This window comes from Ostrea edulis, chromosome 2 (genome assembly GCF_947568905.1).
Source record: "Ostrea edulis chromosome 2, xbOstEdul1.1, whole genome shotgun sequence".
NCBI lineage: Eukaryota > Metazoa > Mollusca > Bivalvia > Ostreida > Ostreidae > Ostrea > Ostrea edulis.
Genome location: NC_079165.1, coordinates 14,160,770 through 14,174,676, shown reverse-complemented (window position 1 = coordinate 14,174,676; position 13,907 = coordinate 14,160,770). Strand labels below are relative to the sequence as shown.

General features: G+C 34.3%; 1 protein-coding gene and 1 long non-coding RNA gene across 2 annotated transcripts in view; one reads left to right on the top strand and one right to left on the bottom strand.

The window, feature by feature from the left end:
- LOC125679644 (low-density lipoprotein receptor-related protein 4-like) overlaps nt 1-13,907 on the bottom strand; it is a 408,142-nt gene that overhangs the window by 144,849 nt on the left and 249,386 nt on the right. The gene's annotated exons all lie outside the window — the stretch shown is intronic.
- Nucleotides 7,071-9,364, top strand: LOC130052101 (uncharacterized). Its single transcript, XR_008800462.1, has 2 exons — nt 7,071-7,339; nt 7,570-9,364. It is a non-coding gene; the product is annotated as an uncharacterized LOC130052101 (long non-coding RNA).

The following is a 13,907-nucleotide window of genomic DNA, read 5'->3' as shown; positions in this document are numbered from 1 at the left end:
ATCTTTCTTCTCAATGCACCGAGTGCATATTCATGACGTCTATGTTCCTGCTCATTCTTTCTCCTCCATACCATGCAGTATATTAAAGGGGTTGGGATGTAATGGAGACATTTGTTTTAACAAATATAAATTGTATTTCAATTTTTTGTGGGGATTTTTATTTGAGAAAACTCTTAATATTAATCATCAAATATGATGACGTATGATAAATCTATATTCTGAGTGTAAGTGCACAAAGGTCAACAACGAGAACTACAACAAAATATAAGCTAAAATTTGAAATACATACTTTCTGTATTATATTTATTAATTTAAAAAAGGTATTACAAAGAATCTTCGAATTTCAGCAAGCTGTTTTTGATGGATTGTTTACAACATCTTTTAATAACCCTTTTTCTTACGAAAATGTGTAGTTTGTTAAAAGGGGGTGGGGTTAGGAATTTTTTGCTAGTTCCATATTGAACCCCATTATGGTGTATAATTTTTTTCATATATTTTACTTACTAATAGACTGACCACTTAATGAAATAAAATAAGAAATTTGATGGGTAATTTTTTTGCAGCTTAAGCAAAGGTATGACCCTGTGTGCAAATATTGTGCACTGTTTTAAGGTAATTGGCCAATGTAGCTCTGTTGAAGTAATGTTGTTGCATTTTAATAATGATTGCTGAACTTGAAATTGATGTGTAATATACAATTATGTGAAAGGTTGTTTGGAACCATATATGACAAGTTATGATCCTTTTTACAATAAAAATGTTATAGCTCTATTTGTATATTGCTCTCTACTTATTTTTCTTCACTTTTTATGCTTTACAAGGACTAAAGAAGGTGTTGTTAAAATCGCCATATTTCTCAAAAACAAGGTCGATTACCTACATTGATTTTTTATTATGTTTTATATCGAAGCTTCATCATAAACATATATCAAAATATAAAAAATTCAATGGTTAATTTTTTTAGCATCAACCTATCAATCTCTACCTTAAAAGATGCTCTCTCTCTCTCTCTTTCCTCTCTCTTTCCACTTTCTAAGACACACGATAGTATATATATATATATATATTTATATAGATTCTAACACACATGTAGTGACATTCAGGTAGTGTCAAATTACAAATGTTGTATTCTTGTTAAAGTAAAGGATCTCTATCTCTCTCTCTCTCTCTCTCTCTCTCTCTCTCTCTCTCTCTCTCTCTCTCTCTCTCTCTCTCATTGTTGATAACAGCAAAAAGTATTTAATTTTTAATACCTGAAAATGCATCATTCTCCTTACTGGTTTCTCTATGTGAGGCAATAGCACTGTTTCCTATTTTCTCATCATGCTAGGACATTTTCCCTGAAAGTAAAAGAGTACTTTAATTTGAAATTCAGGTGAATCCTGATGTTTACCTCCTTCTTCCACTCTTTCTAAGACACACATATCAGTATACACATAGATTCTTATACGAAACATTGTAGTGACATTCAGGTAGTATCAAAACACAAACTGCCACGGTGGCCTAGAGGTTATAGCATTTGCCTCACATGTGGAAGGTCGGGGTTTGAATCCTGGCCGCGACAAACCTAAGTCATTAAAACAGGTAGTGACAGTTCCATAGCCAAATGCTTGGTATCAGGTGTGAATGTCACAGGTCCTCAGAGATGACTTTAAAAACAGACATCCATTGTCACAGTGGGTGTGGCATGCTAAAGAACCCTCACTGTTTAATGGCTGAGCAAAGGCCTGAATTTGAAGCCCTTCACTGGTCTTGGTGACATCTCCATATGAGATAATTGACAAGCATTAAGAAACCACATACCTGAGTGTACAATGTTTGAATAGTTTCAATGAAAATTTTCAGAAGAAACAAGGTAAAATTTATAAGTCTATGCTAGCATTACATCTGAAAAAAGTACAGAGATCTAAAAAAAAAAAAAAAACCCAAAAACAAATAGGCAACATAGAATGCATCACTCAAGTTTGTAAGTAACTCTTTAAATGCAAAAATGATCTTCTTGACCATCCTCGTGATTTTAATATGCTATAAACATACATTGCCAAGTTAATTTCAAAGTATAAAATAATGAATCTACATGTTCAACATATTAACAGATATAACAATAGATTACTTTTATAGCCTAAAATAGTCACACAAAATGAAGATTGCTTTATGGAAAAAGTCACAACTAGATTTCTGATCAGATTATTAACAGTGATATATGTCAAATATTTGGCAATATGCATAGCTATTATGTAAAATCCTATAAAGCATTCGGGATATCTAAATACGAGTACAATTATGTCTCAGGCCATCTACCACACATAAAACACTATACAGAAAACTAAACACACTGTTTCATACCTTTTTCTCTGATTTCTTTGGCTTTTTGAGATCAAAGGGATCATCATGATTCATCGTCTGAAAGAAGTATAATTACTCAAAATTGAAGTATGGTTTTCAACTAGAAGCATGAAATGTTAAGAAAGGCTTGTAGAAAATAATTGTGCGAGTACCGCTGCACATCCCACTCAATAATATCTCACTCCTATTGATACACATATTGTCAAATGTCAGGGATTTAGACCCCTTCTTAGACACTTATGGCCTTTAAGCAGTGGGGATTCCAGGGGTCAACATTTACGTTTGTCCGCTTGTCCGGTACCAGTGGAAAAACATTTCGGACAAGTGAATATTGATGGGCACTTGTCCGATTGGACAAGTGCTTTTTTATGTAAAGAAGTCTCAAAACAATATTGTGAAAAGTTTATCGGTAGTTGAGAGTCGAAAGTACATGTAAAATGCATGGAAAATGAAGTTCGATCGCTATGTAAACTAGCTGAGTCATACTCAATCGGGATTGGTGTTCACTTATTGCGTACTACTTTCAATCATCCATGGCAATCTCTCACCAGAGGGCGTTACACTACGCTCCACAATGTAGCGCGCCCTCTGGTGAGAGAATGCATCCACGGATCTTACAAAGTCATTGATTCAAGATGGGAAGTCTAGATAAAATTTTGTTTTATGCGTTTGTTGTTTTTATCAAGAGAATAAGATTAAAAAAAAATCAATCAAGCAGGTATAAAAATAGACTATATATTAAGTAAATTAAATACAGTTTTCAAGTTGACGATATTAGATCCTTTTTAGAAAAATTTTCGGACAAGTGAAGTTGAAGTTCGGACAAGTAAATATCTTTGTCTCTTGTCCAAATGGACAAGTAGGAAAAAAAGTTAATGTTGAGCCCTGGATTCTTTTATGTGCCAAACCTGTTCACAATGAACCTGTATTGAACCTCACAAAGGACTGGCCCATTTCCTTCCCTTTTATAACAAACGGGAACAGGGAATTACATAATACATTTAACTTTACTGGGATTGGCGAAAAGAGGAGGTATTAGACTAAATATTACTATTTTGCATTATTTACGAAAAATTATTTATTGATTATCGCATTGTTAATTCATAAATGTATTTTATTACATACAAAATTAATGGGAAAATTTATGATTTCAAATTTAAGGGCGAGATAGCTCCTTGACGATGGGCCTGGATAGAGATATCTTGGCTCTGAGCACAAGGCAGCCCTAGGTTCCAGATGCTGTCTCACCTTGACCATGACATGTGTATCAGCTAGAGCTGAGCCTGATAAACTACTATGCATATGATATAGAACATGAAACAAGAAACTAAGATAATTTGTTGAAGATCCCCACATAACCGAAACTTTCGCTCTCAACTGAAATGTTTTCATTTGTAGTCGACCAATTATAAGATAGCAGATATCTATACTTATACATGAATAAATTTTGCCAATAAACTAAGAAATGCTTGCAAATGAGCTATTGCTTGCATGTTTAAAATTTCAACCACATATGAGATGATGTCCCTATAAACTCATCGTCGGAAACCCACGGTTGATTACGCTTCGTTCCTCTCTCCATCACCCGTGGGTCCATTCATTCCTACTCGCTCGTTCTCATGAATAATTAATGAGACAATTTGATTGGGCGCTCATGGAAAACCCTAAGCGAATTTGTCCAATCAACAAGACGCTTTCAGCCCAATTTCTGTGATAGCAAAGTTAAGTTATAGCCTGGTACCCGAGGCCTTCCGATGTTCAAAGAACATCGGAAGGCCTCGGGTACCAGGCTAAGTTAGTGCTACCTTTAAAAACAGAAGAGTTACATTACTATAACGATTACTTTGATTGGACGATATTTTAAAATATTTATTCATGAGAACGAGCGAGTAGGAATGAATGGACCCACGGGTGATGGAGAGAGGAACGAAGCGTAATCAACCGTGGGTTTCCGACGATGCTATAAACTATAATTGAATTCTACCTGATCAGCAATTATTGTGAAATTAATTGAAAACCTACTTTCATTTTCGATAAACTACCCCGAAATAGCAAAAATGAGAGTAAAGTGGTGGACACGCTTTGGCGGATCAAAATCATTTGGAGATGACAACATATAGTAATATATTACATAAATCTGTTAATAGTGAATATGTTAATAGGAAATTGATTTAAAGTATGCATAGGATTGAGCGAATTAGGATGCGATAATTGTTAAATCTATAAAATGCGCGAATTTGTATCTTCTATCCACAATTTTAGTTTTAAAGGAAATTTCCAGATGTTCGGGTAGCTAAACAGAGTTTCGTATAAATAATATTCATTTCACCATGGACCGGACACAAATTCACCATGAAAAGAACATTTTTAATGCACGTTTTTTTCTTTTATTCATATTTATAACTTCAAATACATCTATTAGTAAAATAAACTTTTAAAAATAAACAAAGCAACAGATACAGTACTACTCCAAGCGCTCAAATTGTGGGTCTCTTTGATAATGCATTTAAAAACTAAAGTCCCATGCTACGGTAGGTGCTGGCACGATAAAGAACCCCTTACTGATCAATAACCCTTAACACGGAAGTTCCGATTGTTAATTGAAGGATTTACATGGACATAGATATATCAGTGATTGGGATAAGTAAATTGCTTAATGTGACAATGGCACGTTACGAGCTATTGTCAATGTGACATTTCTAAAATGAATGCGCCATATTGAAATTTTTATGAGACATTTTAAAATGACAAGTCCGAGAGACCAATAAATTATAATCTAAACACTACTGACAGACTGTAATGCCGTCGGCGTGGATAACTTGAGTTTTATTATTTGTGTTAAATTTACGTTTTATTAAAGTAAGGATTCTTATCGTGATTGTCCGCGTCATCGTCTCCTTCTGCTCCTGCCAGTATTGGCTGATCATTAAGGCAAAAAATTAAAGTCAGTTTACCCTTTGTCAGGCTTAAGAATTTTTTTTCCGTGGAATCTCCAGTCCGTGCGCATTAAAATTGCAATTTAACGAACAAATCAGATAACTTTTTACTGTTTGATTAGACACGAGGAAATCTAAGTCATACTTGCGCTTAAAAGAACGTAAAGTTGTACTATTACTAAAGCATTAACAGCGATAAAGATTTTTCAAGCACTTAATTAATCGATAAAGATTAAGTGGGGGATCAGCTCAAAAGTTGAAAAGTTCGTATATCTACGAAGTCAGTGGGGAAAATCTCAAACTAGGTATATCAACGATGTGCGCCACAACGGCGCAATGTTTCAATATTCTATGCGCCATTTTTTTTATTTAATGCGACTATGGTGCAGGGCGCGTGCTTATCCCAATCACTGTATATATGTTAAATTAATATTTTTAATTCTTTGGATCTGTGATTTATTTTCATAAGATAAGAAATTATTTTTATTCTAAACTTTTACTGCATAGTTGTTTGATGCTTGGTCAATATTGTTCAATCCATGGTGAAATAGCTCAATACTGCATTAATTAGTTTTATTTTCTCTTACACTGTCATTATTTATGTGTAAAGTGTGATTTCTCGTGCTTGTGCAGGTATTCAACTAGTATAATCAGAAACACAAGATTGGAATTAAAAATTAAAACATTATAACAATATGTTTAAACTTATAAAAAAGTTCAACTGTTTGGTGGATAAAAATATCTACACTTTACTATATGTATGCATGTTTGACTATATAATGGGGGTCAAACACACTGTCAAGTGAGGAAGGGGGGAGGATTGAGGGGTTGGGGCAGATGTTACATATCTCATATCGTTAAAGGCTCTGTTTATTACAAAAAAATGATGCACACTGGCAGGACCAAATAAAATACATTCATCCATCCTCCAACAAGTTCCATCAAACCTGTACTTAGGAATAACCATCTGAAGACCTAAAGCGGGGAACACAAATTTCTAACATCACCAAGAAGGCTGATTCAAACCTAGGCTATATCTGCGAAGAAATCTACAAAACTGCCCCAAAGGAAGCCGACGCAATACCTATATCTCATTTATATGACCTATCTTAGAGTACGTATCTTTTGTATGGGATCCTTACTACACTAAGGACATCAGCAACATTGAGAGAGTCCAAATCATCGCAGCAAGAGTTATCTCTCTGACCATACCAACCGAGTAGCAGAATGTATCAGTGCAATATTCAGAGATTTCAAACAACCAACACTTCAAGACAGATGCTGTAACATTAGACTAACATACTTCTACAAGGTAGTTTAGGGACTGATGCCAGCCATACACCGCCACAAAATTACTGTACCCACCACGTACCTTGAAATTATGCAGAAGTGACAGAACCATCACTGCCCATACATATACAGACTATAATACTGATAAAATATCTGACCATTCAGCCTTACTATGACAGCAGAGGATTGATTTTTGCGACAAAGTCCTGCACTCTCTCACTAATTGAAATTACACTAAATTTGCAATTTGTTATGTATTCATAGATACAAGTATTGAACTGTTGAAGTAAAATACTAATATGTATATGCTACCCGGAAAAAGGTTTAACCTGTTAACCTCCAACATATTTCCAAACTTAATCATGTTAATTTTGATAAAACAAATAACCTCCATTGTTTACGATTATGGTGATTTATACAACACTTCAATATACAGGATTACAATTCTGATTAGTCCCGATCCACAATGCTGCTCATGTTCACGAAGTTCAGTTCACTCACCAGCATGCAGCAGCCATGATTTCGGTGCCTACGGGGCTACTTTCACTTTCACAGGAAGTGAATGCAGATCGAGGTCAAATTAACGTCGGAGGCCCTGTTGTTTAGAATTGGAAACTCTGAGCATAGATTGATCATACATGATGAGTATTTACCCAAGGAATTACATTTCATGCCCAGATATGTTGGGCCCAATGCGTCTTTGCTCCAACCATCACAAACTGACAAACGGATGGTGACCGTGATACTGATAGTAACAGCTGAGTAAGGTAAATATCTTGTAAACATGCAGAACTTTGGAATACGTACTTTTAAGATTTGAATATCATGACCAGATAGCAGGATAGATAGATTACAATATATCAAGTGTATGTATCAGACATTCTTAAAAGCAATTTTTCTTTGCCTATAAGGTTTCAAAATAGACCAGACTTAATTTTATCTTATTCTAGGATATTTTAGTTTTGACTATATGGTAATTTGTCATTACTTTCGACAGGCTACATGTACCCCCATCATCACTGAAAGGCAACCGGGATGCAGTCTTTAAATCTGGAGTTCTGCCCAGAACTGCATTTCTGGAACAATGATGAGTTTAAGTGAAATGGTAATTTGTCATGAATTTCTACAGTGGCTACATGTACCCTGACCATCTTTGAAAGGCAACCGGGATACAGTGCAGTCTTTATCTGGAATTCTTGGCAGAACTGGACATTCCTGGAACAATGATCAATTCAAGTGAAACAGACTCGGGTGCAAGCAGAAATTCTTGTAATTACAGAATGTATTCCTTAAGAGAGGCAACATGTGACCTGAAAACAATTCTATTCAGATCTATTTAAGGAATGAATTCAGTATCTAATTCATCCAAGTATATACTGGGTTTGGGCAGTTTGCGCTTTTTTAAACTGCTAAGTGGTTTATGAAAAAGCACATTTTTGAACTTGCAAAAGAAATCAGACCAACTGCTGATATACGTGGTTTTCAGTGAGTTAATCAACGATTATCTATGAAAAGTTAGCTACACTGAACAGTTTCTTTTTTTACATGAGTATATATACCTGAAACCCATTGCACATCATAAGAATTTTATTTTATTTTGGACAGTGCTCTTGTTGTAAAGTATTATGTGTAATGCATGTGAGTTGTGGACAGGGGTTTGTAGTCATCTGAGAACAAGGATTGGCACGTTGGGTGGACTTAGAGAAATTTTCATATGCTAAACCCAGTTTTAGAAGAAACGAAGAAAGCAAACACTAGATCAGTTCCAACTAACAGAGCTGTCAATCAGGATAAGCAATAAAACATGTAGGCAACAACTTTAAGGGGAAATACTCGCTAAATGCGAGTTTAAAATTGAAATTGCGAGTAAAAAATCACAAGTGATCACAACTTTTTGCGAGTGAAAAAAAAACACGATCTTTTTTCCGGATTTTCGCGGTTTATTGGCTGTACTTTGAAGTTTACAATAATTTTGTCTTGTGCATAGAAACGCTTTACAGAATGAATATACAAGTATTGAAAAAGTAAACGTGGATCGAATAAATAACTAAGGCCAAGGTCATCTCAGTCAGTCCTACTTCAAGCACACTTCGGGCGTCTCAGTGACGTCTGATTTAAATAGCAAGCATGTTGATTTCGTCCATGTCTTCATGAAACAACACATGACTGAGTTAGTGTCATCGTTTCACTCTATATCCCAAAACTTCGAGTTCGCGGGGTTTTTTTTCCACTCGAATTTTTTAGATGAAATTTCCAAAAGTTTTGAACATATTGTTTAAATTGGCGCAAACAGTCTCCAAGATTTCAAACCACATGATGTTGTAAATAGGTAGTAGATCTCTGGACAGCGAGTACACCGCACAAGTGTACCCTATGACCCTCACCATGCACCATGCTTGTTGCCTGATAATTCATTAAATTTTAAATGAAAGAATTCTCAATCTTATTTTCATTATTGCACTTTAAAGAAGATATTAAAAGATTTCCCCTATATTTTGATATAAAGACATGTTTGTTTTCTTAAATTCCTGTAAAACAGCAATCGATTGAAAAATGCTAGTAAAAGCTTAATTTTGCTAGTTGGAAAATAATCCACTAGCTAAAATTTGCTAGTAGTGAAAAAAGTTAATTTCGATCCCTGACATGTTGACCAAATTGGCACTCAGCTGTAATAAAACATTGTATGTAGGGAACATGTACTAGAAGGAAAGAGCGTTTATGTATACATTTAGTTTTTATGTAATATTCATTAATTATTATTATATGATTGATATTAAATATGTAAATACTTATTTTTATTTTGAATTCTTTTTTACAAAGTGACATACTGGCACTAAAAAGGTATTTCATTTTTTGATTATGGCAACGAAAATAAGAACATATATCAGGAATTTATATTTAAGGGAGGTTTCACGCTTTCTAAATCATCCCTTACCAGCTGTTTAAAATTCATCCGGAATTACAATTACAAACCAGGTTGTTTTGGACATTGATATGAGTGTCGCATGATTGGGATTGCTGTCTAAAAATAGTACTGATGAGAATTTAAGAAATGGAATTTGAGGTAATTTGATGATTGTAATCAGAAATATTTATTTAGAAATAGTACATCATAAAGGGACATGGACACGATTTGAGCTGAAAATTTTAAAATTTCATTTTTCCATTTTTACTGTTTACAATGCTTAACAAAAGTATTTCTGATGGTCGACCAAAATTTGAATAGCAGTTGTTGAGTTACAAGTGAGATACAGCACTCACAATTCTTTGTAAAGTAAACAAGGCTTGCGCCATATTTTTGTTTACATATAGATAGCTTAATAGAAAATAGCATGTTTAAACCAAAATGAGATGCCAAACACTAGAAAGTATTTAATTGTGTTCAGAATTATCTGCTTTAAACGAAACATTTACTAGTATATTCAACCTATGTAAACAAAAACATGGCACAAGCCTTGTTTATTACAAAGAATTTTGAGCTCTGCATCTCCCATGTACTTTGACAACTGACACTCAAATTTTTGCTGACCATTAGAAATACCTTACTTAAGCATTCTAAACATTAGAAATGAAAAAATAAAATTTGAAAATTTTCAGCTCAAATCGTGTCCATGTCCCTTTATTTTCTCCCTCAGTGCCCTCGTCCGAAAATAAATATTTTCTCGACTATTTGATAATAAAACAAAACAGAAAAAGTTAATAGGTTGGCTCCGTTCGTTACAAGATCGCTTTTAATAAGCAAACATCAAATTGACAAAGCTGAAAAATCACCAATGAATTTAAAACTGAAAATGGGCTGGGTGGGAGGGAAGGCTATTTAGGCACAGAATACAAAAGCGACCTTTGTTGCTTGTAACGAACCTCGCATTGCCCGAACACTGACCAGTAGTAGTATATATACTAAACGCTGGTGCATGAGCTCAAAAACCCGCGAAATGTATTTACGGAAAATAACCAAAAATGACAAAATGTAAAACTTATACGGTACCAATTTTGATGCACCAGATGCGCATTTCGACAAATAATGTCTCTTCAGTGATGCTCAACCGAAATGTTTGAAATCCGAAATAACTATGAAGTTTTAGATCTAAATATAGCCAAAAACAGCGTGCCAAACAAGTGGAGCCAAATTCGTCCAAGGATAAGAGCTATGCATGAGGGAGATAATCCTTAATTTTGAAATGAATTTCTAAATTTTATAACAGCAATTAAATATACATCCGTATTTTCAAGCTAGTAACGAAGTACTTAGCTACTGGGCTGTAGAGACCTTCGGGGACTAACAGTCCACCAGCAGAGGCCTCGACCCAGGGGTCATAATGTAAAACTTATACGGTACCAATTTTGATGCACCAGATGCGCATTTCGACAAATAATGTCTCTTCAGTGATGCTCAACCGAAATGTTTGAAATCCGAAATAACTATGAAGTTTTAGATCTAAATATAGCCAAAAACAGCGTGCCAAACAAGTGGAGCCAAATTCGTCCAAGGATAAGAGCTATACAAATGTAAAGAAATGAGTTTAATAGATATACAAATAATATCAATTAAGGAAAAAAATCGGGTATTTCTGACAGACTGCTTGCTCATGCAAGACACCGTGCTGCAGTATTTACATTCCCTTTGCATCTGCCTGATCATGAAGCAAAGGGGAAAATCTATATTTTTGTTTAAAGCCAAACAGTATTTCTCTTTTTGGATTTACATGTATTTACTTTTGACCATCACAATATTTCAAAAGTTCATATTTTCATATGAGAAATTATATGGTTTTGTTTACAGGTAGAAATGCTACTGTCTGTCTGCATGTAAATTTAACATGCTTCACTTTCCGAGGTTGTAGTGAAATGTCTTCAATGTTTATGCATGTTAGGAAATAATAGAAATACTGTCCAACATTGTACAGGTTTGTGTGTTGTGTGCAATAAATTGCAAGTGTTTTAACTTAACAAAAGCTACAGTTATGCAGCTAAATTCACAATGGGCATTAGATTGATTGTTTGCTAAATTTATTATCAATGGATACATTCTTTCTACACAAATTAATAATAATCGGGAAAGTATTTGGCAGTTGCTTGAATATCATAGTCAATATCAACATAGTCATTGTTTTGCTTAAAAATCTTTCATTATAGTACCATGATTCAAAGTAATGTACCTATTGATTGATTAAATTGATAATCTGATTGAAAAGATCCCCAATAATTGCTAATCAGTTAATTTTTTTATTATCTGCTAGCAAATTAATAAATTGTTATTATCAATTATGAAATTGATTAAATATATCATTTGAACATCTGTATTATAACCCTGCATGATAGTTTAATAAGTGAATGCAAACTGATACAAAGTGCACTTAAAAGCTTTTTAAAAAGTTTATTTTCTCTCATTTCTCTCACCACAATTTTTCTCCTCTGAAATTCAAAGGGAATTAATAACTTATTAATTGATTCTCAAGTTTCCAATTATTTCTAACAATCAATTAATCTCCAATCACTACAAATGAAGGCCTGCAAAAATTATGCCAGAGCTTGTGACTTATGAGTTTTGGTAGTCTCTCCTCAAAGGATTACCTATTCAGTAGCCTCTTATTACAAACAAAGGGTTGCCTGGGACAATTTGCTTCTTTTTCCAGATTTATATTACGATCAACAAAACAATTAGAATGAAGAAAGGAAAAGACATCATAATAAATCACATAAATTGGAAACACTTATTGCACGCTTTCCTCGTGAATATGACATATTTTCTGAGAAAAGTTGATCTGCATTAGCTTCTATATTCTATCAATCCTTAAAATTAAAATCACGATAAATGTCAGAGTAAAAGAGATTAATTTGCCAGTGTGTATTTCTTGCTTATTATTTTTTAAATGAATATATACTTGTCCATATAATTGCACTAGTTGTATTTTTGTCTTAGATTTACTAATTTTGTCGATTATACAAATATGATTTTTTGAATATTCTGGTCTAAAGTTATTGAAATTCAGGTCCGTAATTAAATAAATTTAAGTGATGATAATAAAATGTCAGATTTATAATAACAAATCTTGATTTTAAAATAGACACTTTTTAACCAAGAAATATCCCCTTGGATATTTAATTTAGCATTCATGTGACGTCACTATTAGTTCTTTCTAAACTCTAATTGTTATGACTGACCTTTTCTTAGCCTTCTACCACAACTCTCTTTTAGAAAAGAACGAAATAATTCCCTAATACCAACGTAAATATTATACTTACTGAGAACAGTTGTCGCCATCTTTAAACAGGAAATTCTCATTGCGCATGCGCATTTAACGCAATGGAGCTAAGTGTGTAAACTGTTCTTTTGGACTCGTAGTTGTGTGTGACAAAATTCACGTACACACCGGAAACCGACACATATGACTATTTTATATTTTTTGAATCGAGTGTGATGAAAGTTAACGTTTTCGAACGAAATACTTCCCACTACACGGGTGCATGTAGTGGGAAGAAAAAATGTAGTGGGATAAAAGGTGTGTGTTCATACTCATGTAGCGTGATTCAGGCGCTTACAAACGCACACACACACACACACACACACACACACACACACACACACACACACACACACACACACACACACACACACACATATATATATATATATATATACACCAAGTTCAGTTCCTCCCTGGAGTGAGAAACTCTACCCTGGGTATCCGAACTTTACAATTTGGTAGATGTCTTCTTCCTCTACATCACTATGTATTTAGTTTTTCTTCCACTTGTGTAGTTGTACATGTAGAGAAGAATATTTGTTGAACATTTGTCAATTTTGGGCAGTTTTTGCCAAGTTACCATAAGGCCCCAGGGGTGTGAGAGTCCTGAAATTTACAATTTATGTCAACCTTGTTACAAACATGCTTCATTCCAAATCTGAAAAGATTTGCATTGCTAGTTATTAAGAAGTTATTATAGGGATACCCATGGGCCACATTGCTCACGGGTCTCACCTTAGTTCTGCCATTCTTCAACTGTTGTGGCTTTTAAAAGAATTTTGTATCAATCTTTATTCCCATGAGAATTTTAAACCTATATTATGACAACAACCTAGCTCCGAAGGAGAACATCGTAACTGAAAGGGCGCGGGTTTGAATCTCGCTCGCACCGGTAAGTGAGAAAGTTCCTCAGTTTACTTTCGGAAGGTCGGTGGTCTCTTCCCAGGTCCATTGTATCTGGGTTCCCTCTACCACCAATAAAAAACTGGACGCCACCAGATAACTGAAAAAATGTTGAGTGTGGCGGAAAACAATGAATCAATCAATTATAACTGAAAGTTAGTTCACATAACACAGAGATGTATCA